The 6,880-nt window shown below is 33.8% G+C and overlaps 1 pseudogene; it reads left to right on the forward strand.

The window, feature by feature from the left end:
• Positions 1-1,830: 1,830 nt before the first annotated feature.
• On the forward strand, positions 1,831-3,326 carry LOC105298545 (annotated as a pseudogene).
• Positions 3,327-6,880: the final 3,554 nt, after the last annotated feature.

The raw sequence follows: 6,880 nt of genomic DNA on the forward strand, positions 1-6,880 counted from the left end.
GAATTAAGAAGCTACAAAGGCACTGAGCACTTACAGGGCCCAAGATCCGCTAAAAGGAATGCACAGACCAGAGAGCCTTCTACTCAGGGCTGCTTTTCCTCTTGAACATTTGCTGATACACAAATTGTGCATGAGAGACTGAGAGGCCAAGCAGAGATTTTATAGACTCATGGGCTAAAAGAACAAAAATTACAGTTCAGGATCCACCAAGAAGCATCCTTGGTAAATATGCCAGATTTTTAATCAGAAGCCTTTGAAGAACGACAATGAAGAATAAACCGGAACTTGAGAAGCTCTAATAAAAACTAAAGTTCAACTGCAGATCAGCTCAAATCATGAAATGTACGAAGCAATGAGTCCTTCTACTAATTGCCTGACAGAAGCAGAGTCTATCCATTCTGTATCAAGGAAACATTAACAAGAACTTCAAATTAATTATTCAATTTGTATCAAATCAGTTATTAATTATTAATACACAATTATATTCTCATTGAGGACCTCTTTGGCAACACTATCAAAAATTACACCCTTTTCCAAATTTCCTTTATTCTCTTTATTTTTCTACTTAGTTCTTATCTCTAGCACATCATTCAGTTTAGTATTCATCTTGTCATATTGTCTCCCCTATAAATAAGCTGGGCATGGGATAGGATGTTTTGGTTTTCACAGAATCCCCACTATCTAGAACAGTGCTTGGCCTAGAATTTCTACTCCACAAATATTTGTTAAATAAAAAGATAAATATTAATGATCATTTACATAATACCCTCACAGTTATAGGCCTAAAGGAAATATACCAAAATCTAACATTGGTTATATCTTGGTGGTGGGTAATTGTATTTTTTTCTCTAATATATTTTTTTCACATTTTCTACCATGTATTATTTCTGAAAGCACCTCTTAAAGATGTTATTGAATTGAAAACCACCCAATCAAAAAAAGTCAAGGTCTTTCCCTCTTATAGATCACATGCTAAAACTCATAAATGAATTACAAAAAAAAGTATGATCTTTTAATAAGATCATGCTGAGTGTAATCATATTATCTCCCAAGTTATCCATTTTGAAGTACCCGTGGTTAGTAATTAGGATGAATGACAGTGGTCATGGAACAGAGCAAAGTTAGCCAGTCTATGTGAAAATTCCTCCCTCCAACTTGTTTCCTTGGTTCAGGATACCATTATAGGGTATCCACTAAGATGTAGATACAGAGAGTATCAAGACTGAAACAGACTTTGGTCTAGAGAATATCTAGTACATATGCTGCCAGTGTATTTCACCATCACATGCTCGTTTATTATTCTTTTGTTTCACAAGGATTGAGCATTTTGAAATATTTAATTAAAAAAGTACAACCCGAATTAGTAACTAATGATTAATCATATTAAGAATGTCTTACCAGTAGGAGATAAATAGCATAACTTCATCCAGTAGGTATAATGACAGTAGAAACAAATGATGTTTTAGTCCCTTGGGTAGCTAAATTAAATCTCTATGAAATACTTAAAATATGAGACATATCTTACAGGTTAATATTTTCACAAGCACGTTCATGTTAGTGATTTTCAATTGGAAATCGAAGTCACACTTTCTCAGGTCATTTTCTGGCAGGTAGACTTCCACCCACCACCCTTTTCACACCCGAAACTCACCCTCTCACCACGTGCTGGCAGATTTTGAAAGATGACTCAAGGGTTAAAACTGCCATTCCAAAGAAACCGCTTGCAGAAAAAAGCCAAGCCCTTGACGGCATGAGCAGTAAGCAGAGGCCTTGGCTTGAGGAAGTGCGAACCAGTCAAAACCAGGATGGATCCCTGCATCCTGCACTGCAATGAGCATCCTTGCTGTGCCCCGAGACCTGAAACTTCACCTGTTAGAGGGCCCACCCTGCATTCAGAGAACAAAGAAAACAAAACAAAACCTCAAAAGACATCTGCTAGAAAGAAAAACTTTTTTTGCATACAAACAGAAAAAGCAGATATTATCCAGTAGAAGAGATCAGAGAGTAATGATATCTGAGGGTCTGGTCAAAGAAGAAACAAAAGTTCTGAAACTTAAGACAAAAATGACTGACAAAGAAAATGTCAGTAGACCTACAAGAAGCAAAAATAATAGAACAATGGAAAAATGTTGCATCTTTTAAAAGCTTCTAATGAATTAACCAATTAAACCATGGCAATAGATACATATAATTTGGAGAATAATAATCAAACTCTGCGGTTGTTACCAATTAAAGATGAGCCCCAAAGTCAATGTATGACATCAATCCAAGCATTTCACAATACTAAAAAGAAAAACCAAAGCAAGATGCTAACATGCTCAAGAAACCTGTACTTGGATCTGATCGTGGCCAATTGTTCAGTTTAAGGTAATTCATTTAGAAAACCTGTACAAGTCAAAGATGAGAGCTCTGCACCACCAAAGAATTTTTCCACCACTATCTCTAAGTCACAAAGTTTCAGCCTGTACACACATGCAGTATAACAGTGAAAAGTGACAGAGCCTCAGAGATAATGACCACAGATGAAGGTGTGAACATTACATCTGAGGACAGACAGCTTTTGCCTCCTCCTATTAGAAGTCACCACAATAATACTCAGGACTCCATGAAACAAGATATTAGTAGAACCTCTGCCAATGTTACAATACAAAAAGGGCCTCATTAGAAAAAATTACTGCAATTAAATAGTTTTATCTAGTGTCAAAAACTGTTCTTGTCATGAAGTAAAAAGAAATAAGACACTATCAAACCGCATCACATCTGAAATTATAGCCAAGTCTGCTTCCTCTGCTAATGCCGAACTGATAGAAAATTCAAAAACCACTGACCAGCGCAAATATACTATAGTGATAGCAACTACTGATTGTAGATCGGCTCAGCCGAAAGAAGAGAGAAAAGCTCATCTGAATGGGCAGAAAGTTGGCAAAGGAAGAGTGCCAAAAAGGCCTCTTAGCTCAGTTGTTACCCAACCTGAACTTGAAGGACAAAATGAAAAACTAGTTGGGTCCTTTTGGACTATCATGTTAGAAAAAGATGAACAAAGATTATGTACTGAAAGGGTAAACGAGACATTTTCTGAATGTCTTCACTTGATTAACGAGGGATGCCCAAAGGAGGGAATATTGGACGCACTAAAGATCTGATTAAAAATATTACAGATGCCAAAAAACTTATTAAGTATTGGATGTGCCTTGAATGTACTGAACCACTCAAATCCTATCGAAAATATCACAATCTATGAGAATGACATTCTGTTAGATAATACACAATTAAAACTAAAGAGAGAGAGAGTCCAGAAATATAGTTGGAAAGTTTTTGACAAATAAAAGATAATAATTTTGAAATAGGAATGTTATATATATAATTTATAAACTATAGTTACTTAGGATGGAATATAAAATACATATGCAATAACCTTATGAAAAAAATTTCAAAATGTTACTGAAGGGCATAGAAGAAAATCTAAATAATTATGGGACACATATACTTGGATTCAAAGTCTTAATACTATAAAGATCTCATTTTTCCACAAATTAAGCTAAAACGTCAATGTCATTTTATTACCATCTCTAATAAGAATTTACATGGAATTTAACAATTTAATTCAAAAGTGTTACGGAAAAATTTAAGAACAATCAGAAAGCGGGCAAAGATTTAAGAAAATGTGCGTTCACAAAAACACTAAGCGTTTAAATTAGTGCAATCACACTGGAGAATATTTTTGCGATATCAAGTCAATTTGCAGATAAACAAAAATGTCACCTCAGAATATAACATAGAGAGTCTTTTTACATGCACAAGGAGACTATAATTTAATTGCAGAATTATTTGCAATCACAAACAACAGATCAATATAAGTGTTTATCAACAGGAGAATTTATCATGTATTATAATATATTTATAGACTATAAAATTACAAAGTAACTCAACTAAATAATAAATATCAAATGCCTTATGTTGGAATAAATAGGAAAGATCCAGAATGATATATAAAGCATGATAGATTTAATGTAGATTTAATGACATGCAAAACAACAGTAAATTTGTTTATGGATATATACAAATGTAATATACTATAAAAACATTTACTGCAAAGGCACATATCACTTTTATAATAGTGATTACCTCTAGGGAGGAAGAGTATATGAATCTGATAGAAATATAAAAAAGTCTTAAAAAATTTGTCATGTTTGACTTCAACACATCTTTGAAGGAGTTTGTTAAATAAGAGTGAGTATATAATGTTTATTGTAATATTCTGTATCATTTTATGAATATGTGAATATTTCATTAAAATCAATATATGTAAATTATTAATTTTCTAATTTAAGTTAAAAACTAAAAGACAATGTTGTTTGGTTGCATCACAGTTCATTTTGTGAAGTAGGCTTTAAACAAAACGAAGCTAAAGGTTATCAGATGGTGAAAAGTTGAACATTAAGCCTATATCCACAATAATCAATGAGATGGGTTTAAGATGATTTTATAGGTGGCATGTTCTTTACAATACTAAGAAAATAATAGACAGTCACCTTCTCAGCTCATGTATTTTATATATTCTTCATCTGTAATTTTTGGGTATATCACCCAGCATTCCAAATAAGCAGAGGAGTGGGCCAGTTGTGAAAGAAACGTAGCAATGTATAAGGTTTACTGTGTTCATCTTTTCTTCCAGACAGAAGGTCGTTCTCCTTAGAAAATTCATTGCACTCAGTTTAAGTTTCATGATGGTTTAAATGTACTCGGCATTTTTTCAGGGCCACCAGAGAGGTGACTTCAGCTCTAACAAAGCCGAATTTACTGAGTGGGATCCTTGGACTGGTGTGACCAGGACGAAATCCACTCGTACTTTATTACCTTTCACCTAATCCCATGCATACTAAGAATTTTTCAATTGGAGTATAACCATGCTATTTAGTTTGAAAAATGTCCAGCAAAGTGTCACTTCACCAGGGATATTTTTAATGTGTTATTTCTACACATTAAATATATACATCTATATCTATATCATCTATAACTATATCATCTATCTCTCTATATATATCACTAAGAAAATGGAAAGCTTTGAAAAATTTAACATTGAAGACATACATTTATTGCTATACTAATGAGGGCTTTGACCTAAATAACTGATTTTGGTATTGTCTGTAGACTTCTCAGGCTCAATAACCCCTAGTCGTCCTGTCTTCTGAACTCTTGCGGTCTTTTTGAAATGTATGATGACATCTCTGCTAAAGTTCTACTTAAATTCAATTTTTTTTCTTTTGATCAGGGATTTTGGAGTCAAAATGAATTCTGTTATAGTCCATCCTCTAAAAATAATTAGTTAAAAGCATTATTGGTCTTTCTGTAATTTTAGTGTAAACAAAACAAAACATTTTTAAGTCATTGAAATGAATGATAGAGGTAATGACCAAAAGACAGGAAAATTCAATACCTTTGACCATTTGAGTGTATATGACACACACAACAATAAATAAATATATAGAGAAAATATGAAATCATGTATTTAAAAACAGTAATAAAGACTGGTTATTTTGATCATACACCGAGTTCATCAAGGAAAATTTCTTTAAAATTAATTTGTCTAATTTGAATTGTTATTTTTTAAGTTATTGAGGAAGTAAAAATTTTCACCACCCAAATATGTACATTCCCTTACTATTTTAAGAGGCTTTCTCATCTTCTGTGGAAAGCAGCAATAGTGAAAAGATCATGGACTTTAAATTCAGAGAAATTGTGTGACTCTGTGGCGTACCAGTTACTACTCTAAAACCTGTCCCAAGAGTGTTGGGGATAATATTTTAGTAGCTTGCTGTGAGGATTAAATTGCCTAGTGTTGCCTGCTCCTCTAATATAGGATCTATGAGAACATGGCTCTTAAATGTTTTGTTCACTGATGCATCCCCATTATCTTTAATATTGCCAGGCACACAGTGGGGGACTTAATAACTATTTATTAAACAAAAGTATTAATATATACATATATTCTTGGATGTATGACTCAATGAGAACAGTACTGCCTAGCATAAAAGTGGTTAGTAGGTATGTGTTCCATATCCTTTTACTCCTTCTGCCTTCAGGATAGATGTGATGATTAAACTGGTCAACATATTCCTACTGAGAAAAAAAGTTGTGTCTGCTTCCTCTTCAACATCTCTGCATATTTCTGTATCTGTTAATGCATATTACTTCTGTTTTATTCTACTGAAAAAATATGTAACTTCTTAGCATGGCAAAGAAAGATATGTAACAGGTGAACTGGAAGTTAAAGATATGCCTGTTCTTCAATTTACCTAAAACAAAGCTATTCATGATGCCATTCATCTTCTCTGAGTTCCATAGCATGCCTAGTATACCTGAAATCATTCAGCATTCATCCAAACTTTCACAAAGCTCTCTTTGTTGTATTTGGTATGGTTTCTAGCCCTAACTTCCTGATGGACTGTAAGTCCCATGAAAAAGGGTTTACAACTTCTATGCCATAGCATGTAGCTAAATATATTCTAATAATTTGTATCAATTAGGATGACATGACATTAATAGTCCCTGATACGTCTTCTTTCCCTTCCCATTAAACGTATATGGAAAAATAAAAGCAGCCAAAACCATGAATGAGTACAGTGTCAAAGAACTACCTGGGGATCAGACTATTGAATGTGAGTGCTCTCTCCACCGTGGGTGTATGTGTTGGGGGGCGTGGGGTGGGTAGGTGCTGTCCAACGTGTAAAGTGGGATTAGTAACTACTTTTTACTAGTGCTTTGGGGATTCAGTCTTTCCGTACATTAAAAGCTACTGGCCATAGTAAGAGACCAATAATGTTAGCTGTTATCTCTACTGTCATTGTACAAAGATTGGGAGAAATGAAAATAAAATCCA

This window comes from Pteropus vampyrus, unplaced genomic scaffold (genome assembly GCF_000151845.1).
Source record: "Pteropus vampyrus isolate Shadow unplaced genomic scaffold, Pvam_2.0 Scaffold156, whole genome shotgun sequence".
Classification (NCBI taxonomy): Eukaryota; Metazoa; Chordata; class Mammalia; order Chiroptera; family Pteropodidae; genus Pteropus; species Pteropus vampyrus.